The following is a 23,857-nucleotide window of genomic DNA, read 5'->3' as shown; positions in this document are numbered from 1 at the left end:
GTCATTGGAACAGGCTGCCCAGGGAGGTGGTAGAATCACCATCGCTGGAGGTATGTGTAGATTTGGTGCTTTGCAACATGGTTTAGTGGTGGAATCAGCAGTGCTAGGTTAGTGGCTGGACTCCTATGATCTCAGAGGTCTTTTCCAGCTTACACAATTCTATGATTCTATGATTATCTTCCTGACTATATAAATGATCTTTTCCCTCTGTTTCTCCCTAATGGTAAAATAAGGGTAAAATATTTTCCAGGTTTATAAAACCTTTGAGATTTTTATGAAAGGCACTGTGGAAAGTCCTTAAGGACTATCTAAGTGTGTGTTAATAAACAGAAAACAAGAGCTGCCAGAATAGGGAAACATGATTATTTTCTTATTTACCAATATATTGTTTTTATGAATACAATCCTCTATCAAGAATCAACTCGCTAATGTGCTAGATGCTGTGCAAAGACAAACTAGAAAAGCAGCTTGTGGCACAGAAGTCCAAAAACTACATATAGGACAAGAGAAAACAGATGGATACTGACAGCGAAAAAGAATTGGAATTTTTAAAATACAGAACTTTCAGTTTCCCAGTTAGACACAGAAATGATTCCCTGATGAGACAGAAATAGAATTCTGCTGATCAGGATTAACAATGGTCTTTCTATACCAGCAACATATTTTGTTCAAGGTTTTCTGTAACATAGTAGAGGGGAATTTTAAGGAAGGTAATGAAGCACCTTTGTGGCTATTTATGACATAATTTTCCAGTGTAGAAAGAGGCATCATAGGTCAATGCATAAGTGTAGCTTTTGAAAACTTAACAAATGGACAGTGAAGGCTGTTACCACAATATGGTTGACACTGATGAAAGAGAAGCCTCTTCTTTGCACTGAATGCTACTGCTACAAGGAGAATATGATTTTCTTCGGGACTCTATTTTATGTCACAAAACAGAAAGTTTCCGCTTCAGAAAATCTATCTCCCTGCTGAGTGTCATTCCCATTTCCACAAATAAACAAGAACATTTCTTAACCCAGCTAAATGTTCCTGCTACAAGATTACGTGTTTATAACAGCATGTACTGCATGTTACCAATTCATCAAAAAATATGCTCGTCTTCAATGTGAGTCATTTTTAGAGAGCAGAATCTTTTTTTTTTTCAGTTTAAAGTACAAGCCCAGGATTTTACTGCTTTTAAATTCTTAGTTCCCTGTTTCTGCTACCTATTAAGGAAAACGCTGGCTCTCATATGAGACTCCTCCTTCCTCTACCCCATACACAATCTTAATAGCATATTTCTCCTGAGAATACAGTTTAACAGGCAAATGTACACAGCTCCACTTTTGAGTCCCGTCCCCCCCCCCCCCCTTTGGACTGGATCGTGCTTAGACAATATTGCTGTTATCAATTAGTACTATGACAATTAGCCAAGCACAGGACCTGGGTCTCCTGCAGCAGGTGATGCAGAACTTTCAATTACATCCTTCTGTTTCCCACAGCTCAGCACCGAATTAATAATACACTTAGGGAACTCTGGTGGCAGGCCAATAGAAATGAAGATATGGATTAGCTGTAGTAATAAAAGCAGGAGAGGAAACTTAAGGCAAATTGCAAAAGAGCCTTAAATATATATGTCATATATCCTGTGAGACAACATTAAGGTATAGGTAGCCTTCATCAAACCAGAATACACTGGAACTTATTTACATATTTGCCTCACAAAGTCTCATAGCTACACTTCCAGCGCTTTCGTGTAGCTCATGAATACCTGTGTGATTAGGTGTTGGTATGCACTCAAAGTAGGCACTGTTTTTTCTGATTTAGCACACAGCTGTTTCTCTGAGCCCTCTTTGCCACAACATCGTTCTCTGCTGCCATGGGTGTCACGGTCCACTCAGTGGACTTGTGATGGTTCATTTACTATGATCTTGAAGCATAAAAAATCAGGGTGACCACGCCAAGGGGTTGTGCTACAGTCAAACAGCACAATTTTGTTGTTTGCCCGTAAAGTGGCATGTGATAGGTAGAAAGACAGAAAGTAAAGAAAAGATAAAGTAAAAAGAAAAGGAAAGAGGATTATAGCTACCACCACGGGTCCAAGGTGTCCCTATGGTCCCAGGTCCAGGTTGCATCCTGCTGGTCCTTCCGATCATCATGTTCCTTGGTGGGGAAGATCTCCAAAGTCCGGTTGCTAAGGAGTCATCTTTTATGCCGAGCAATACATGTTGCTCCTCCTTTGGCTCACGAAATGTTGTCAGTCTCTGCCTTCTCGAGCAAGGTTATCACGCATGTTCTGGTTCGTTGTTATGACATCAGTTGTGATTCATCTTCTGGAGACCTGTTATGTGGCCTTACCATAGTTGTTCCTTTCAGTGCCAGGTATCAGGGAGCGGCATAGTACTCCTCGTACCATGCAGTTCTCCTTCAGGGTCACTGGGTCTCGGTGTCCATGAGGACCATATTCCATCTCCAGGTCTCTGTTAGCAATGTTGAGACAATATCATTCTCTTTAGACCGACTCTTACACATGGTTAACCTAGCTTCGATCCCTCAGCCTTCCAGGCCTTGTAAGCCTTCAAGATTTTTGCAGTTTTAGCTGTAGGACATAAACAATTATTTGGAAAAGGGGCACCACTGAATTGTAGCTTTTAGATGTTAGCCAGTTAGTGCACTATATGGTGAGTTCACATAACACCCTCTCTTACAGATCAGAGTCTGCAGGAATCCTATGGGAAAAACTACACAGGAATGGTCAGTCTTATAGGGACACGTCTCAGTTCCATTTGTTGTGGGATCTCTCCTGGCACTGCTGGCAGCCATTGCATTGTTCTGCACCTAAGAAAGGCAGAACTGCTGGATGGAGAAGCAGCAAGATCACAGAAAAATCCTCAGAGCTTGTATCAAAATATGCTTGTTAAAATGCCTTTTTAAAGCAGTTCTTGAAGGCAAGAAGCACATTTAAGAAAGGACAGTTAGCTGTTGTGTGTTGCGAAGTGCACACGTTCCTAAAGGTACTTAAAGAGACTAACAGGTAAAGGAGGGGGGAAAGAAAATAAAAGGAAATAATTTTGTGTTCTGGAGGAGGGGGAGGAGGGGAAGAACAACTGTTAGATATTTTTACTTCATTACCCTCTCCATAACTCAAAATGTCTAGGTTTGCTGGGCTTCTATGATTTTGACAGATGTAAACATGACAGTGCATCTCTAAGCTCTTGATCAGCCACTGACACCTCCAATGGGTCTAAATTTTCAGCTTCAAGAACCATTTTATGCCTACTAAGATGTTTATTCCTCTACCACTGTTTCTGTTAAGAAGCTGGAGAAGAGAGGAGCAAGCCAGAAGTAGGGACACACCTTTTTTGTATGTCCTAAATTTATCTGTCCTGCATAGCATTTGCAGTGGCATCTTTCTCCCACAAAATAGATAATATGAGGTTTAGATTATGCTCTGGGGTAAGATTGAAGCAATACAGTCTAAGTCTATCTTAACCTCCTTATACAACTCTGGAGCTGGTCACTGTTCCTGCAATTCTTACATCTATTCATGAAGCATGCATGTTTCTTCCATCCTCATCGTGGTGGTTTTTTTTTATCTGTATAGTCTGTATAACATTGGGAAAAGAGACTGTCGTTAGTGGTTCCTCAGTGATGTACTGTCCTCTTAAAAACTGGGCATCTTGGCATCACTGCAATACAGCTCATTAATAATGAATTCATACCTCTCTTCTTACACAGTCTCACCTCTTCCACAGAATACGGGTTTCGTTCACATAACCACAGTTAGTTATATCAAGTAACTTCCCATTTTCATCCTGTAATGTAAACCCTGGAGCAGCAGATGGCATATGTGAAATGGAAACAAGGGGTGACTCAGTTTAAAAAGAAAAAAGAGAAAGAACTAATTCCCTGTTTGCTCCACTATCTCCTTAGCTACCTACTTCAACTACAAGACAGAAATGTGCTACCTTGTCATTTCAATTTTTCATACACTGTGCATGTGTTCTGTAACTTAACACCCACTCTTTCTCCTCAGTCTTCTGCCACAGGCATCAATTTGTAACAAATTCCTGCTCGAAAAATTCACAATGAAAAAAAAAAAAAATGTAAAAGGATTACTAAAGAGAAATCTGGGCACTGGCATGTTTCTGGGTCTTATTTTCCTTTTCTTTGAAGGTAATTTTGTATCACCAGCCAAACTTGACTAAAAGCTGCAGACTTCTTTCCTGCCGTTTATTGTTACTGTTTCCTTCTCTATGCAGATGGCTCCTGCTAGAGGCAATAAATATGTTACTCAGATTACAAAGAACAAGCCAACAAAACATAAATCATTAAGTGCCAAAGACTGCTCAAATAATAAGAAACAGCAACATTTGTTGTTGTACTTGTCCCATTTCTAAATGTTTTCTGGTAAACTGGTAGTTCAGACAAACAGCTCTTCCCTCCAGAACAGAATGGAATTGTCCATGGGAAAAAAAAATAAATTAAAAAAAAAATAAATCAGTCTTTTTCAGAGTTGGTGAAGTCTCATAAATCTACCCAAAAAATATTATGAATTCAGGAAGAGACCTCTATCTGTCCAGGCAAATCTATTCAGCCCTCAGCAATGTGACAAGCAGTTCTTGATTCTTGTCTTTTGTAGCTAATCCTGGTAAGGATATATTTAACGTGAAACTGAAATTAAACTTTATGACTGCTAAGGAGTGGCTGCATTAAGTGCACTTCAGAAACTGGGGCATCCCTCCTCCTCAATCTGCCAGAGCTAAGCCCTGTAGACTCTCAGAGCCAGGAGGTTTCTCCCATCCCAGCCCAATGGATGCAGCTGCTTCTTGTCCCTTCTGCAGGTCTGGCCAGCAGCAAGTTGCAGACACACACAGATACTAACATTGCCTCTCATAGAGACCAGACCAATGCAGGCAGAGCAGCGCCTTTTCCAGCATCCACATCACATAAACCCCATCTCACTCACCTAAACATAAGCACAGATAGCCGAGGCTTGTTCAGCTGATCAGGTTTGGAGTTCACTCATAAAAAGAGACACACTCCTCTTCACTCTCTAGATTCACAGTCACAGATAGCACAGGCTTTAATTCCCTCTAATATCCGTGTTTAAGCCCTGGGCTCCCCACCTGGTCACTAGGTCAGAGCTTGGGTCTTTCCAGGTGCAGGTCATCTACTCACCAGGCAGTCCAGGCTGAAGTTCACTTGTGGATAATATATATATATATATATATATATATATATAATAAATGCACACACAGAGGACTGATGTTCACTGGGGAAAAATACACATATACCCAATCTAAAAGGCACCTGTGGCCCCTTTTCCAGTTGCTGGCAGTTGTACCTCTTACATGCTTCTAACATGTGCATGCACACACACCGTATAGTGAGAAAATGTTCAATAATAGGACTTTCTATTAAGAAGAAAAGCCTGCAGTGATCAGGCACCAGGCTCAGCCTGACAAACATACTGACCATCAGCTTGCTGGCAAGTTACTGGCCTCTTCCCCCACATCTCTCCATGCTTGTTCTTCCCCCATCAGCCTTAATCCCTCCCTAGATCACCTCAGCCTTAAGCAGTATTACTGACGAGGTTATACCTAGACATTGTCGGCCTTGTAAAATTGCAGTTTCCAAAATGTCCCCAGTGCTCCTCCAAAACTGTGTGTGAAGCATAGCAATCTCTCACTTAACTAGTTGTGAAATCCTGTCCTTCCCTGAGGTGCTATATGTAAATTTGTGAGCCTCTTGCTCTGTTATTTGTGTTTAGCAGTTTCTCATGTGTCCAGCAGTTTCTTGTCATCTGCACAGCTAGCCAAATCCCATGCCAGGGCCTGCACACCTTAACAATGACTACTTGGTGAGGTACTTACCTGCATGCATAAGTTTACCTACATGCCTAGGTTTCACTGTATTCCTTGGTGGCTATTTCCTATTTACAAAAGAAAATTTGAACGGTTATATGCATAAACCTTTAGAGAAACATTGCAAGATGATTGCAATCATATTTCTACAAAAAAGCATATGTTCCTGTTACCTCTCTCCGTGTAGGGATACCACCATTTAATCAGTGTTATATAGAACATCTTTTCTATGTTTATGCATCTCTGACACAATGGAGACGTAACCTTTAAGAAATGTTAATGACTGCTGTACTCTGATATCTGTAAACATCCAATCTAAGATCCCAGTAAGAAGAGATCTAAGGTGAGAACTAAGTTCTCTTACTTCTCATAAAGTTCAAATTTACTTGAAGGCAAAAAAAAATGTATATTATAGATATATTTATGTTTGTATGTATCTAGTTTAGCCAGCACCTGTTCATAGCAGACATCATTCTTCCCAAGTTTCCTAATTATTTTAAACATTATGTAAAAGCAACCCTGTGCTAGTTCAGGAGTATACTGTACACTGCCAGGCAGTTACTACCATCTCTTCCTATAGAGGAATTTTAGTTAGGGTTTTGGCAACTTATGTTTTATATTTTACATTTTCTAAGACAGAGACCTTTGTACCAAAATCTGGAAATAATTTTACTATAATTTACAATACATTCACTTTCCTTCATCAGCAATATTCAGCAGCATATTCTGTTTAATTTCACTATCATCTTCGGTCTGTTTTAAATATGACCAAGATTACTGAACTCCTTCAAGTACTTGTTGCGTGAACCATCTGGTACCTGGACATAAGGAAAAAATAAAGATACACAGGGACATATGCAGCATACAGCAGCATGCACAGCTTCCAGTGACAGCCAACTTGTTTCCCTCAGCAGAGATGGGACAAGATAAGAATTAAGAAGGATATATAATTTGTATGATATTTGTGGTGAAAACACACCTTCAAATCTGCATAACTTTACACCACTTGCAAGGTACACATTTAGCAGTCTATAAAAACAAAATTAGCGAGAAAATCAAGTGTCTGAACACAGAGGCAAAGCCACCAACCAAAAATGTTCCTCTCTTACAGAAGAATATTGGAGCTACAAACTTACCCAGATAATTATGGATTTTAATACTGCTGGAGAGGCTTGGATCGAAATCAGTTACATGCCAACTGAGCTAGGAAACTTCTGAGTCATTTTACAAATCTTCTGTAAACACTGTATATGGTAAAGAGGAAATAAGTGACCTAGTCAAGTAAAAGTTTGTCCTCTGGCTCCGGCCTGTGCACTGATAGTCTGCCTGGAAGGATTTGCCTTTTTTAAATGGTTTGGTTGTGCAGCTCAGAATCCACATACAGAGGAAACAGTTTAATTCTCTGCAGCCCGTTATTGTTTGGGATAATAGTTATGGCATAATACCTCCACAGGTATCTTTATCTCACTAGGAATGTAGTTACTCTGCTGTACATTGCACATAAAGATGGAAAATGATCTTAAAAGACCATATCATGAAACCTTAACAGTAAAAGTCATTCCAGTTTAAAGAAAGTCAAGCATAATTAAACATAATCCCTTCTATACTTTTGATCAATACAGTTTTTATAACAATAAGTGGGGAGTTTTAGCTGAAGAGCCTACTTTCCTTGGTGATAATATCACAAATTCAGTTATCCAACAGGTGGAACAGACAGTGTCTTTACATTTTCCTGGGTGGTTTTCACCATAAGGAAAGATCAAAGCCAAAAATGTGTCTGCCTTTGTTTAGCTGAAAGCAAGGCAAGTTGCCCTGTTTGTTAGACAAACAAATGTTTCTTGCATTATTAATTTCTTCTATGTACAAACAGCTTTCTTTTCTTTCAAATGCAACAATTAAGTGAATATGAAATAATTTAGTTGGATTATGCCCTCCTTTTAACATTTAAGTTTAGATGTCTTCTTAACGTTGGTACTGAAGATCACTTTTCTGCATGTGAACTGATGAATTCTAAGGAAAAAGGAACTTCAAAGGAAAATCCCAGTGATTGTAATAATACAGTTCATGAATGAATGAATGCAAATGAAGCAGCAGGTGCAAAGACTTCAGGTAAATTTGAACCAGACAGAAAAGATGATCAGAGATCCTCATGTAAGGCACATACACAAAGACAATGACAAACTTTGTATGCAGAATCTCAAGCATGTAAGAAATCTAACAAGCAGTTTGGGGCTAACTTTGCTCCAAGTGGGATATGAACTACTTGTTCTCCTTGATTTTCTGTCACTGTAAACAGAAAAGGCAGGATAACCTGAAATACTACCTATTCCAGACCTTGCTGAAAAAAATGACATTTTATTTTCAGGAAATACTTTCTCTCACACACAGACATAATACACATACAGAGATACTCAGCTGTCACTGGGCAAGGTAGGCTCTTTTCTGGAAGTGTACCCTGAGAGTGACAGAGTGGCTATGGCTTTGCTATATACACTGCCAGTGCTAGAAAATTTCAGACAGCAAAAGCTGTCTGATGTAACTCCACTTGTAGTTCTAAAATTCAGCCTACAACCCCTTTCTTTCCATAGAAGCATCTAGCTAGTCCTAGCTTATCCCCCTTGGCATGGCAAAATTAATTGATGTCTACCTGTTAAGAAGTGCAGAGATGGTTCAGCACTCATCCCAAAATTGATACACCATTTGAACCACTTATCTAACAGGCTGGAAAGAAAGAGAGGAGGCTGTTTGTGTTGGTTTTAAATACTCAAAAATGGTGGGTGATGGAGGCCACAGGAACAGACAAGTAAAGAATACCTGGAAAGAGCAAGAGGTAAAAATCAAAGAGATACACCACTGCCTGAAGGAGAAACAACTGGAAGGCAGATGAAAACAGAGGATGATTTCAGAGGCAAATAAATATGTTTGAACTTCTGAGGGATTAAGTTTGCCGTGGAGTCAAGTGTTTGTAGAAAAGGGAGAAAGCCAGACTAGAGAAGCCGGTAAGTCTCAGCAAATGTGTTTTTGTCAGTCATAACTCTGGTATGCACCTCCAGTTGAGGAGAACTCAAAAAAAAAAAAAAGCAGAGAGGTGGAGGTGAGATTCCACTTTTCATTAGCCAACACGGCAATTACTGTGCTGTTTCTCAGTATCACTCACTGCTACAAATCTTGTCTTGGAGACTAAAAAGCATTTGCATTTAAATTGTCTGAAGATCATTCACATCCACAGTGATTAGGATGCTTGTGGTTCTGAAGAGAAGATATTCCGTTCTCTGTACAGGAGCGATGGCTTAGACACAAACCAAAAGAAAAGAATACATTCAGGCAACACTGGGCCGTTCAAATGCTCTTCTGATTGCACCTTGTCACACACAACAGAATTTTAAGACTCTTAGGAGTTTGAGGCTGTAATGCAGCAAAATCTGGCCACCGTATTTTAAGAAGTATAACAGTGACATCTAGTGCAACAAAATTGCGTGGCAGGGCCCAAAAATTTCTTCGGTAGCCTATTTCGTTTCTTCAAATACTGAGGCAAAAGTCATTGATAGCAAGTTTCTGCAAACTAAACTTACTGAATGATCTTTGACATTATATTTTATCAGATTTACATTAATTTCTTAAGTCTTGGTCAGACAAAAGAAGATAAATATTTATGATATGGGAGAGGAATAAACAGTAAAAGAAGAAATACAACTTTTGTTTGTTTCTGATGTATTCTTACAGAAAAAGAGACCCAACGTGCTATCCTGTCAGGCATTTTTGTATTACCAGTTGGGTGACTGATTTCAGGTGCCTTTTAGACCTCCTATGCAAAGGAAATGGAAGAAGTTAAATGGAAATCTATGTAGATGAAGGATGAAATTAAAATATTGTGCCTGGGAATAAAAAAGAGAGAAGGTTATTTGCAGAATGGCTCAGCAAAGAGAGGGAGAACATAAGAAATCTAAAAAAGAAAACGAGGAGAAAATATAAGCCATTTAAAGAAGATAGGAAAAATGAGAGAATGATAACATATTCTGGCATTAGTAATGCGGGGGAAACCACAATAAAATAAATGGCAAATCTAATAACATGGGGTGGCGGGGAAAGAAGAAAGAAAAGAAAGAAATATGGGAGGAAAAAATTAAATAAATTGTGCTAATTCCAATTGTTTCATACTAAAATCAGGACCTTAACATGCTTAAAAATTGCAGGGTTTATTGGTCATGACCCACTTATTGCTGCTTAAAAGGACTAGGAGACAGTTAGGTGTATCTCAGTTCCAGATCCAGCAGAGATTTCAGAAGGATCTGCCACCAAGCACTGAAAAAGCTCAGACTGTGCTTCTGGGTTCTGAGCCTGAATAGGAAACATTTGCTCTGGTCTACTTAGCCATCTATTAGAATGAGGAAAGCAGAGAATAACAATGCTTTGTTATTAATCGGTGTGAAGATGGCATGGGAGGTGGAAGAATGGAATTGACATGTTGCTGAGACATTATAATCCCAGTGTAGCAGAGTATTAAACGCTTCAATAATATTTGTTCAGTTTCTATTGACTAAATATCTTAAAAAAAATGTAAAAAAAAAGCTGAACCCTTAAGCTATTAAACATCTGGCCAGTTCCAACAGTACTAACACATTACCTGTACAAAGTGAATTTACCACTGAATTCTCTGACAAAAATAAAGTGGTTTCTATCTTGGTAGCAGAAACAAGGCATTTCAGTTTTGCTTCAGATGAACTTGAGGTGAAAGTGTAAAATAGATCTTATTTTGTTACCTAGAAATAAACACTGTACCTGCCTTTTAACACTTGTGACTTTACAGTGTCTTAGTCACTTCACACTGTGGCCACTTTATCAGGGAAGACAGTGCCTTATGCATGCTGGAGAGATTTGCATTTGCTTGCAGTCTCCCTGGTTGTCTTCAATGTTAGTTCTGATTGCTGAGGATCCTTTTGGATCCTTACAGCTCAAGAAAGGAGGAGACAGCCTTCTATTTAGAAAAAGAAAGCTAAAGCTACCTTATTTCTTTCAAGACATTCCCAGACAGAAAATATGAATAGCTGCTGCACTGCATATGTGCAATAAATCCAAAGCCTTCAGGATATGTTGCATGAGTGAATACACTGTGCAATGTGTGCATAGTAAACCAAACATTTTCCAGAAGTATGGCACTCAATCTCTGCCTTTGTGCTATGGAAAATTCCAGGCTTTCCAGACTCATGGTTGCTCTGTCAGAGCTACTGTGCTGTAACTCCAAGTGGGCTGAATGTGGGCCAGAAATTCTGGTGAAGGGTATGTGGTTTTGAATTCTGGTTTATTATTTTGTTTTGAAGTAAAATCCTTCAAACCTAGTAAAAGCAAGACAGGAGAATTGGATTTACCTTTCATTTGCCACTGACTTTTTGACCACCATATGACAATACAAAGCAGCCCATAAGACCTGTATGTAAACCACAGGGACTTTCTAAGCAGCAAAGACGACACGCTCCTCCTCCTGAGCTAGTCACAAGCAAGGATTCAGCAATCTGCTTCCAGACATAAACTGATACCAGGGAAATGCAGCAAAACCAGAAGAGCCCAAGGAACAAAGAAGAAATTTTCAATGACATCAGGAGCTCTCTAGATGAAAAAGATTAGAAATGCTTAATTTAGAGAGGAAATTAATAAGGGGAGATGTAAGAAGTATACCAATGATACAAGCAAAGAGGAATCGGATACTGCAATTCATCATCTCAGAATACAGAAGGTCTAATACAAATGCAAGCACAAATTAACAAGAGCAGCCTTAAAAATCCCAGCTAAACAGAATCAAGCAGATATTTTGACTGAAAGATCATATTACACACTGACAAGTTTGCCACTCGAGTTATTAAAATCCTGTGTTGCAAGCCAAACCAAAACCAGATTTCATGTTTTCAATGGAGCAAGAAGTAGTAAATCACAGGGCAGTTACAAGGAGTCTTAGACACGTGTTCACTCTTGCAGACGGCAGGTCCTGCCCACACATGGTTGCCAGCTGGGCAGGAACCTCTCACCCCAGCCAGAACCTTCCCCCTCAGAAGAAATTTTAAATTAAACCCCGAGTGTCCTCTCGCTGAATTCACTGCCGTGGCTGCCCTTCCATGCTCGTGACTCATTAAAACTACTCAGCAGGAAGCAAGAAACCTTGCATGGGCCCCTCGATTTTTACTGTGTCTGAAGCTTTCACTTTTTTGCTTTTATAATTGATTGTTTAAACCTTTCACTTTTGAGTCCTGCTGTGCCTGAAATTCTTATGATTTTTAAAAGGTAGACTCTCCCATCAAGCACACTGTTTGTTAATGGTTAAGACTACATACCTGACTGCCTTAAAAAAAGAAAAAGCTGCCTTCTCATCATCCTTTTCTAATCTCTAATGTAGTCCTACAATGCAGCCACAATCTCTTCATTCCACTTCTACTGTCTTATTACACAGAGTTTGAATTTTCAGCCAACTGTGTAAGATTTCTCTGCCAGGCATGAACCTATTTTCTGCATCTTCATCATCTCCTGCCACAGTTACAGCCTGAAGTACTTTCATCAACTTGTGTTGGACTCAGGGGCAAGTAACTATATTCAGACTCCTCCTTCATCATCCTGGTATTGCCAATATCTCCATGGACTACTCACCTTCTAAATCAAATGAAACATCTCTCTCATATCCCTGGAAAAGATCGGAAAAGCTGCTTTTTCCTTTAACTACACTTATAGACATTTCTATTTTCTTTACATCGTATATACCTCTCATCCTCACATACTCTTTAGAGTTATCTTCCATTGTTGAACAGTCTTCATCTTCTTAGATACACACTGACGTCCCTTCTCCCATCCAGTCTTTTCTTATAAATATTTGTTTCACTACATCTATAAGGGATTGTGGAAAAATGCATTCCCCAAGGCTTCCTGTGCCAAGAGGTCACACTGAGCCTCACTAAATGTCCCCGTACTTGCAACAGAAAAACGGCTGGCTTGGTCAAGGTGGGGATATAAGACCGCTTGTTCAAGAAGTTTTTGCTACATTTCTGAGCCGATTGAGAAAGAAAGGCTTTAGTGGGAACTGTTTCATACCAGAAGACTGTTGCTCTCTGTACAGGGTTTCATAGAATCATAAAATTATTTAGGTTGGAAAAGACCTTTAATATCACGAAATCCAACTGTTAGCCCAGCACTGCCAATTCCACCACTAAACAATGTCACCAGGCATCGCATTTACACACTTTAAATACCTCCAGGGATGGTGATTCCACCACCTCCCTGGGCAGCCTGTTCCAATGACTGACCACCCTTTCAGTGAAGAAATTCTTCCTAACGTCCACTATAAACCTCTCCTGGCAAAACTTGAGGCCTTTACTTCTTGTCCTGTCACTTGTTACCTGGGAGGAGAGACCGACCCCCACGTGCCTACAACCCCCTCTCAGGCAGCTGTAGGCAGCAATAAGGCCCCCCCGAGCCTCCTTTTCTCCAGGCTGAACACCCCGGTTCCCTCAGCCGCCCCTGACAAGACTTGTGCTCCAGACCCCCCACCAGCCTCGCTGCCCGTCCCTGGACACGCTCCAGCACCTCCCTGTCCCTCTTGCAGCGAGGGGCCCAAACCTGAACACGGTACCTGAGGTGCGGCCTCACCAGTGCCGAGCGCAGGGGGACGGTCACTGCCCTTGCCCCGCTGGCCACACCATTTCAGACACCAGCCAGGACGCTGCCGGCCTTCCTGGCCACCTGGGCACCCTGCTGGCTCCTGCCCAGCCGGCTGCCAGCCAGCACCCCCAGGCCCTTTCCCCCCAGGCCCTGCCCAGCCGCTCTCCCCCAGCCTGTAGCGCTGCGGGGGGTTGCTGTGACCCAAGGGCAGGGCCTGGCACTGAGCCTGGTGGAACCTCCTACAGTGGCCTCGGCCCATCGGTGCAGCCTGCCCAGACCCTCTGCAGAGCCTCCTGCCCTCAGGCCGACCAACACTCCCGCCCAGCCGGGGGCCATCTGCAAACTGGCTGAGGCTGCGCTCCATCCCCTCAGCCAGGCCCTCCATAAAGACACTGAACGGGCCCCAGCACGGAGCCCTGGGACACCGCGTGTGACCGGCCACCACCTGGGTGTAACCCCACTCACCACAACTCCTTGGGCCTGGCTGCCCAGGCAGTTTTCTTACCCAACAAATAATACACCCGCCCAAGCCATGAGCAGCCAGTCTCTACAGGAGAATGCTGGGGGGAACTGTGTCAAAGGCTTTACTGAAGTCTGGGTGGACAACATCCACAGCCTTTCCCTCAGCTACTGGGTGGGTCACCTTGTCTTACAAGACCAGGTTCATCCAGCAGGACCTGCCTTTCATCAGCCCAGGCTGGCTGGGCCCGACCCCCCAGCTGTGCTGCACGTGCTGTGTGATGGCGCTCGGGGTGACCTGCTCCATCACCTTCCCCGGCACTGAGGCGAAGCTGAAAGCCATGTAGTTCCCTGGAACATTCTTCCAGCCCTTCTTATAGATGAGTGTCAAACTGCCTAACCTCCAGTCTTCTGGGACCTCCCCAGTTTGCCAGAGCTGTTGATAAATGATGGAGTGGCCCTCCTTTTGTTTCCAATGTATTTGGAAAAAACATTTTTTTAACTTTTGCAGCAGTGGCCAGCCTGTGTTCTATCTGGGCTTTCATCTTTCTAATTTTCTCCCTGCATAACCTCACATCATCTCTGTAGTCCTCCTGAGCTGCCCGCCAAAGGTGGTAAACTCTCCTTTTTCCCCTGAGCTCCAGCCAAAGCTCTCTGTTCAGCCCAGCCAGTCTTCTGTCCTGCCTGCTCGTCTTCCCACACACAGGGACAGCCTGCTCCTGGGCCTTTAAGATTTCCTTCTTGAAGAATGTCCAGCCTTCCTGGACCCCCTGGCCCTTCAGGACTGCCTCCCAAGGGACTCTGTCAACCAGGCTCCTAAACAGGCCAAAGTCTGCCCTCTGGAATTCCAAGCAAAGAGTTCTGCTGAACCCCCTCCTTATTTCTCCAAGACCTGAAAACTCTATCATTTCATGATTGCTGTGCCCAAGACAGCCTCCAACCACCACATCACCCACCAGTTCTTCCTTGTTTGTAAAGAGCAGTTCCAGTGGGGCATCTCCGCTGGTTGGCTTACTCACCAGCTGGAATTGTCTTCCACACGCTCCAGGAACCTCCTGGACCGTTTCCCTACTGCTGTGCTGTATTTCCAGTGGACATCTGGTAAGTTGAAGTTCCCCACGAGAACAAGGGCCAGCAACTGTAAGACTTCTCCCAGCTGCTTGTGGAATGTTTCATCTGCCTCTTCATCCCAGTTGAGTGGTCCATAACAGACTCCCACCAGGATATCCACTTTGTTGGTCTTCCCCCTGATTCTTACCCATAAACGTTTGACTTTGTTGTTACCATCAAGTTCTAGGCAGTCAAAACACTCCCTGACATACATGGCTACCCCACCACCTCTCCTTCCTTGCCTGTCCCTTCTGAACAGTTTATAGCCATCCATTGCTTCAACAGCTGTTCCACCTCTAAAAACTCCTACATGAACTCTGATTTCAGTCAAGAAGCTGAGGAGCAGATAACTGCGCCAGCCCTGGACAAGTTGCCAGTATGATTTTTGCTTGTCCAAGATGTAAAATGTTTTTTGAAAAAGTTCAGTTTTGCCTGTGGTTCTCCCACATAACTCTTGGCAATCTGCACCAGGCTTTTTGTGTTATTCAAGGGCAATGTCAAAGGTAGTATGCATATGAGGCTGCAGGATACTTTCTTTGGCTGACCTGGCGCTGTTTTCATAGGGAAAAATATTTCTTGGACATAGAGGGGCAACTGCATTTTGTGGTTCGTGTTCCATGTTTGATCTTGGCCTACAGTTATCATCTGGGGCTTAAAATACTGTGCCAAGTCTGAGAGATTGTTTTGGCTTTTCTGTCCTTACACAAGGGTTAAGTGTCTTCAGGTGCTTCAGGTGCCTGCTTCTTCCATCTGCAGTCTGTTTTCAAAACAGAAATATTTTTTCGTGGCTGTTTTACAGACCATTAACTTACAATAAGGAATTGTCTCTAAATTCAACCAAGCAGTCAATTAAACACAATTGGCTCTATAGTCTCACCACTATGATCTCTAATAATGTCTTTTAAAGGTTTTTCAGTACAGGGAGTTCTGCTCAGCTCTTTGATTTGTAGCAAACAAGTAAAATATGCAGCATACCACATTCACCTTCTTTTTTACCCTCTCAGGATACAGCAGTCACAGACACAGTAGATTTAAACTTTATATTACCCAATGGAACAGGGAATACAGATACAGGAGTTTGTAGTAAACCCAGCTGGTATGTGTAAGTGACAAAACTGAACTCTATATGAACAGCTTGGACCTAAAAGTGTTAGACAGGTAGGTCTGCATTCATAGCATTGCTGCACCATAACTAATAAACCCAGACTACTTAGTTTTCTTCTCACTGATTTTCTAATGCTTCTGGTTCTAAGAACTTACTTCAGCACATCTGCACTGGCATGACTTTAGAGGTACAGTCTCATAAAATTTAAGGTTATTACATACAGATATTCAGTGATTTCTAGGGCTGCAGTGGAGGAACTAGTTTTACAGAAAGGGTAGGTAGCAACAGCGGTCTGGTAGTATGGAAGTCAATTTACATTGTTCTGAAGCAAGTTAAATTATCTCTCTTTACCATACCTAGCCAGTATGTTTAAGTTTTCACCCTGTCATTTTAGATCTTAATTTTTATAAGGTCTTTCACCAGAAAGCCTCATGGGAGGTGTCTAATTTGGCAATATATTCCAGATAACTTCCAAGAGTATCCGAGTGTAAGTTTGAAAACTGTGATCTCTCTTCCAGTACAAAAACTGTAGAAATAAAATAGATTCAACTTCTGCAGAAGTGTTCACACTTACCAAGTCCCATGAAGAAGCATCCCTACTAGCTGTTCACCGTTCAGTGAAGTGAGGTGAGGTGACTGTTCAGACTTTGTGCTTTCACTCCCATCTCCACGGCACATCACAGGCCAGTGGAAGACTTTTGCTTATTTAAGGCAATCCAACTTTGTCACATAGAACAAAATCCGATGCTTTTTCACAGACAGAACAACACTGAAAAGACATGGCGAGATGGGGAGAGAAATGAAAACTAATACAGTTTTTCATTAACAATTTTGCATAGCTTTTCACACCTGACTGCCCCTTGACATTGCACTGCATGTACAAAGCAACAACCCATGCTGTGAAATATGTAAATGTGCAATCATGAAAAATTTAAAAACACAGTTTAAAGGTTGACTTTAAACCTCAGTGGTAGTTTATCTGAAAAATGTATTGAAGGTCTACCTGTACCACATCAATAACATACCACGCACAGTCCTGTTTTCAGACTACATTCATTTGTGACTTTACACTGACAGTAGGACTATAAATCTAAACTTTCTGCTCCAGCAACTAAAGTTTCTGTAATCAGAAACCTAACAATAGTTATACATAACAAATATTGTATGAACATGCAGTTGAGCAACCTTATTCAACACAGGACAGAGGTACCAAAACAACATTAATTTTTTATTTTAGGTTTATGCTGATTTCCCTTAGATAGCAAACTATTTTGGAAGCTTTCTTATATTATTTTTCTCTCTTTGTGGTTTGGCTGTTGCATTTGAAGTGATATCAAAGAACAGGGCTTTTTAAAAGATGCTTTAAAAAAAAAATGTGTCATAATTCTAAATGACTGCTAAAAGCCCACGGGCATTTATCTCACTATTTTAAACAGTGTGTACATGGTTGCAGCATTCAGGAGTTATGATATGTATGCAGCAAGCTTGAAAAGAATGAAGGTGGGGAAGAATAAAGATGGAATAATCTGAGTAACACCTCTTGTAACCAATGATTCTGACACATGCGGTTATGTGTTTTGTTGTCATCTAACCATAAGAAACTGGAGTACATCTCATTCCACTTAATCAGAGCAGGTGCATGCAATACTGTTGAGAATTATCTACAAGTAACTGTATTGTCATCTCATTGAAATACAGTCTGCATCACTTTCATTTTGTTTGGCACGCACATATTTTACAAAAATGCCCAAAGATGCAGAAGTGGCATATTAAGAGCTACTACAGAGAAAGATCAGGCATTCCCACCTGTTCCATCTTTTATGGTTTGCAAATCTCACAAAGCCTTTGGGCTGCCTTCCCGAAGCCCTGCAGAATAGACAAGTATTTCAGTGTGGCAAAGCTGAGAACATGCTCCAGTGCCTTAGTAATTTGCTCTGCTCCATTTGTTTTTAAATCAAATGAGGAAGGTCACTATCAACACGGGAGCAAACCTTTACTTCCCAAAGAAAAAAATAACAAGCAACAAAACCCAGAAAGAATCAAAATTTACATCAGCTTTCTAATATATTGTTTATTTCAGTATTCATAGAAGTAACACCTGTAAAATTTGTCTTTTTGTTTCATTAAGCACTCTGTGTTTTACTGAATTTTACCATAAAACGATCTAAAGGAACCCTGGTCATGAGAAAATACACATACCTCAAAACTGTGAATTTGCTCTGAGCTGTAAACAAGGGAACAATGTTTTAACTCACTAAAGGCAAAGAAAAAAGGTAACAGTTGCCTTAAACACAGCCAGGAATTCAGCCCTGAGTCATATGTGGCACTGCAAATCATGGCTGCTGCAAAGGGCTGAAACGGAGGGTCTCGACTGCACCCAGTGCAGGCTGTTAAAACCATGAAGTGACCTGATTGCCTCTTCCCCTCCTTGAGAAGTAAAATACTTCTTTCAGTTTTTTCCTGCTTCTCATCACAACCACCTACCCCTGCTCATCTGGCCAGGAAGAACATAAAGAGAGTGTAATTGCTGCCCCTGACTGTTTAGACTTTCCCAAGGACTGCTGCTTACCTTTAATCACTAACAGAAGTGCAACTCTTTGAGACAAGAATGTGTGACACACACCCACCAGTTTCTCACTTCCCTTTTACAGCTAAATTTTGTTTTCTGTCAAAAGGAGAATGCACTAAGGCAGATATGCCCAAAATAAAGCCGTCCTTTGGAAAGCCCTTCCAAATACAAAAATCATGAAATGCAAAAAAATAAATCATGAAGAAATCTGTTAAATCTTTTCAGAGAGCAACTGAACAGTAAATGAGTGTTGGGCTGCACAGAGGAACAAGAAGTCACACGCATGGTGTGAGCTTCTTTGCACTGAATAGGAAGGGGTCTGCAATCATGATAATTTCAGGCTTTAACAAAAAGCATGTGCAAGGGGATGGGGGGAAATGGCAATTCAGTATTATTGAATCAAATGTCAAGTCTGATGGTATCTAACCTGCCATTACACTTTCCCGCTATAATCTTAATAGCATTATTCAGAAGTATGCACTTGAACATATATATGTAATATACACACAGAGGGTAACTATAAAGGTTTAGAATTATCTGGACACTTTAGAAAATTGTGTTAAATTTTTTAATTACCTTTCCATTTCAAAAATCAGGTTCAGATCATGTCTCAGGTATTTAGTCAGCAATACAGACAACCACCAATAAAATTAATGAGTTGTCAGTGAGAGAGCTTCTTCACTACTTGCCCAATTAGCGAATTTTCTGAAAAACATATATTATCACTCATGTCTTTTCAGCTGAGATTTGGAAGTTTATGAAGGAATCTTTTAACAGACCTGTATATGATTTACATATCAAGAGCATGTATGTGCTTGGATGAACACTTACAGTGTAAAGTGTGCATCCAGAAGAACTGCAGCTTACAGTGGTGTGAGCTGTTGTCTACACAGAGCTGTCAAATGACTATTACATGTTTTTTAGAAATGAACCGGTGGCAATTCTTTTTAATCCTGCCACATATTATTTGTTATGGCAATATGCATAACAGATATGCTCCCTTTATATCAAATAAAGAACCATAAGAAGTATCAGTTTCATTCTACTTCCAAGGAAAATATTCCAGTTGCTTTGTGGATACCATTGGTGTTTTTTTACTACAGTTTAAATTAAAGTTTGGTCATCCTAAATTCCTACAACACTTACTCTGGGGGTATATCTCTGTGTCACTGGCATCAGTTTCACTGGAGCATAACTCAGACCATACACTGCTCAAATAAAAGCTTTGCCTTAAGTGTCAACCAAAAGGGACTTCATAGAGCCATGACTGACAGATAAACTGTTTACACAAGATGAAAGTGCTAACAAGGCCAGGAGAATGTTACAAGATACACAGTCCTGTCAAAACTAAGTAATTAAGAAAAATGTATTAAGCACGGGATGGTGCATGGCTAAGGATAAGGAAAGGAATATGAACGTGCAGATGAGAGGACAGATCACATGCAATGCTTAGGGAGGGCTGTGGTGCAGGTGGAGTCTCCTGTGCAAGTTTAGGTCAGTGTACACCATTTTGATCACAGAAGTCATGTAACCATACCAACCAAAAGAGCACTGGTTTCTGCCAGGCATGCATATACTAGCACCTTGGCAGAACAACCCCCCAAGGACCCTCCCTATGATAATAAACCTTGCCAAGCATCAGTCAGACTTGTGGTCGTTCCTTATTAGAGAGCAGCGAGACTGAAACCTTCTGACTCAAGACATGCTAGCACCGAGGTCCTGTCCAATCATACAGCACTGGCAAGAAGCCACTACCAACAATGGACAGCAACAGTCATTACAATGCTTAAAAAGAAACAATCTATAAAACAAAAGACAAAGAATCTTTTAATGTATGTATTTTCCATATAAAAGACCACATTAAAAAAATGAAGGTAGAGAAAATCTTATAAAATTCCAGGTTTGCTATCATGTATTAAAAAGCATTTGTTGTGTGTGACAATGCACTGCTACTAATTTGAGGGAAGCAGAGCCACTCAGCTGGAGGAAGTCACTAACTAATCATCTTAAAGCAGTATTTGTTGAAGTGTTAAATTAGCTTTTGTCCCTAGTAGTGCCTTCTGCTATCTGGTTATTTCAGTTAGTAACCATTTGCTCAAAGTTGAAAACCAACTGGGAGGTGAAAAAACAGCAACAGTTGTTTTCTTCATACAATCTGTAGAATAAAAATTATATAATAGCTAGTATGTTCTCCTACTTCTGAAATGTTGGGTATGTACTAATCAGAAAGAACCATCCCAGTTCATTAATTGCAGGTAGTATTGCATTTTATATACATTTTAAATTCTTCTCAAGTATCAGGCATGTTTAAGGTAGATTTCAGCCATAGAACCATGAAATTGAACCATAGAATGGTTTGGGTTGGAAGGGACCTTTAAAAATCATCTAGTTCCAACCCCCCTGCCATGGGGGCAGGGACACCTTCCACTAGACCAGGTTGCTCAAGGTCCCATCCAACCTGGCCTCGAACACTTCCAGGGATGGGTCACCCATAACTTCTCTGGGCAACCTGTGCCAGTGTCTCACCACCCTCACCAGAAATAATTTCTTCCTAATAACTAATTTACATCTACCCCTTTCAGCTTAAAACCATTCCCCCTTGTCCTACCACCTACTTTGTAAAATTACCCATCTCCAGTTTTCTTGAAGGCCCTCATTAGGTACTGGAAGGCTGCAGTCAGGTCTCCCCGGAGCCTTCTCTTCTCCAGACTAAACACCCCCAACCCTCTCAGCCCATCTTCACAGGAGAGGTGCTCCAGCCTCTGATCATCTTCATGGCCCTCCTCTGGGCTTGCTCCAACAGGTCCATGTCCTTTTGTTGGTGGCCCCAGAGCTGAACACAGTACCTCAGGGGGGGCCTCAAGAAAGCAGAGCAGAGAGGGAGAATCACCTCCCTTGACCCGCTCATCACATGACTAATAAAAACACCATCTAACTCGTAAGTGCTTTCATCTCACTTTTAAATTCTGTCCAAATTTAGTCTCAAGTGACATATCAAAAATAAGCTTTAAATTACATTCTTTACTTTCTACTAAGTGACACAAAGAGAAAGCAAAATTGAAAACACGACTGAATTAGTTGACATGTATCAATTCATTTCAGTATAGATGCTCACTGCTTTACTCCTAATCCATCAATGTCAGATTTTCAGTCAAAAAAACTCTAGTGAAATGTATGAGAAACCCTTTTTTTTAATCAGAAGTACTACATTTATCTTTTTCTCAACATCCCTCCTATCCCTTCCATGCCTGCAGTAGCTGATAGCAGTATGTTGTAATTCTTAACCCAGCCAACAGCGTTAGCTCTTCTACATGCCGTCTAGTGTAAAACTCATTGAGCCACTGGCTACTGGCTTCCCTTTCCTGAAATGCCCTCAGTAAACTGCCTTCCCCACAGAAAACAATTAGACACGAGAAGCAGGGCATGCAGGGCATTTGGAGCTTGTCCAATACAGCCTCACATGCAGAAGTGGGAAGTCACTATACTCATTTTAATGCTGGCTACTTCAGAGATGAGAACAAAATAGTTATTATCTGAAAGCTGTCAGCATATGTAATGAAGCTAAATAGGAAGCTGCAGCTCTGTATATGTTTTGTAAGCCATAGTCACTGCTAGGATGGTAATATATTCCTTAGTTATTTAAGCAGCGCATGCAGCTTAAGGCTGAAAAAACTATTTACATATTTGTAATAGCATTTACACATAGGATTATGAGGTAAGTGGTTAACAGATGAAGGGACAGAAACTTCCAAGTCCTTTTGTTGAATACCTAGGTTTTTCCTTCTTCACTAGCCAAAGAGGAATTGGTAAAAAGAAAATGACGTACCTCAGGCCAAGGTTTATAAAATTGTATTTCAATCTAGTACCCTGTTTACAAGATACATGAGATAAATCTTAGGAGGCTGCAATTATCTGAGGACTGCCTGCAAACGTGTTCTCAGTTCTGTTTATTCAGTGATTGTCTTAAATCTTTTGTACTGATTCAATGGCAAAATTCCTAGTTTCCATTGAGAACAAGACCAGTATTTACTATCATGGAGTGGCCTAAATCCCACCTAAGGTTTTCATATTAATACAGTGCAGTCATCTATTCTAGAATGAATCATTTACAGAAGGGTTTTCCCCTAAGCTCATGGATGATCTCTGAGAGTGACCTACAAATCTAATTTCTGTTTACGGAGCTAATACCAAAGTTGCTTCATTGTCTAGTTTAAACTTAACACATAAAACTCATAACATCACAAAACAACTTATGCGAGACTGGTGACCTCTTTAACCAACTCAATTTTATAAACCGATAGATGTCTACTTGCTAAAAAAAATGTTTAAAAGAAAGTGTTTGGAAGATGTAAATATTATTTTTTGGAATCTAAGTCAATAGTGGGTCTCCCTTCATCTGTTTGGCTTGTACAACCTATGGTATTGAGGTGCTGGCTCGCAGTTCTCAAGGGTATCTTTCCCACCCCACCCCACCCCGCCCCGGTTGACTTTACAGTAGCCTTAATGATCAGGCATATTTTCTTGCCTGAGTCACAATAAGAGTGTCAGTCATGAGACTCAGTCACTGCTCAGGTATCTAACTGCAATAACGCAGGCCTAGCAGAAAAATAGCCTGTTTTCAAGAAGAAAATAAATTGCAAAGATCAGAGCAACAAACCAAGAAGGTCCACTGTCCTCCACAACCTTTCTCTCACTCAATCACTTTGCTTTCTGCCTCATCGGCATGAGAAATGCAAATCATTAGCAGTTACGATGGAGTCTGGGTCCTGACTGATGGCCACCTTTAGCTATGAAAAAGCACCAAGACTTGTGGCCTTCTGAACATGAATGAGGAGCATATCAGATTGTGGCTTCATAGTGGCTTTGCTCTTTTGATGGCTGTTAACCAATCTGGGCTGTGGCCATATGCTATGAAGATGACCTAGCTGAAAGTCTTTTACAAGTGGTTCTCAATATCTTTGCCATAGGTACATAACCTGAGTATTTCCCTTAGATATGCTTCCTAAAAACAATTTCTATGGAGATTGGATCCTGGCAATTTCATATATGGAGTCTGCTGATCAACACATACAAACTCATTTTACTTAGTTGCCTTCAAGTTATACCAGTGCCTGTGGTACAGTCCAC

General features: G+C 41.0%; 1 protein-coding gene across 9 annotated transcripts in view; it reads right to left on the bottom strand.

Moving 5' to 3' along the window:
* Positions 1-23,629, bottom strand: part of LOC308056225 (uncharacterized protein) — a 121,440-nt gene extending 97,811 nt beyond the window's left edge. For all 9 annotated transcript variants that reach the window (XR_013924736.1, XR_013924737.1, XR_013924738.1 and 6 more), the window contains exon 1: positions 2,072-23,629. The gene's annotated coding sequence lies outside the window, so the exon portion shown is untranslated. The remainder of the gene's footprint in view (positions 1-2,071) is intronic.
* Between the last annotated feature and the right edge of the window lie 228 nt (positions 23,630-23,857).

Source organism: Falco punctatus (genome assembly GCF_963210335.1).
Source record: "Falco punctatus genome assembly, chromosome: 1".
Classification (NCBI taxonomy): Eukaryota; Metazoa; Chordata; class Aves; order Falconiformes; family Falconidae; genus Falco; species Falco punctatus.
The sequence above is the reverse complement of the archived record's forward strand: the minus strand, read 5'-3'. Positions and strand labels throughout refer to the sequence as shown.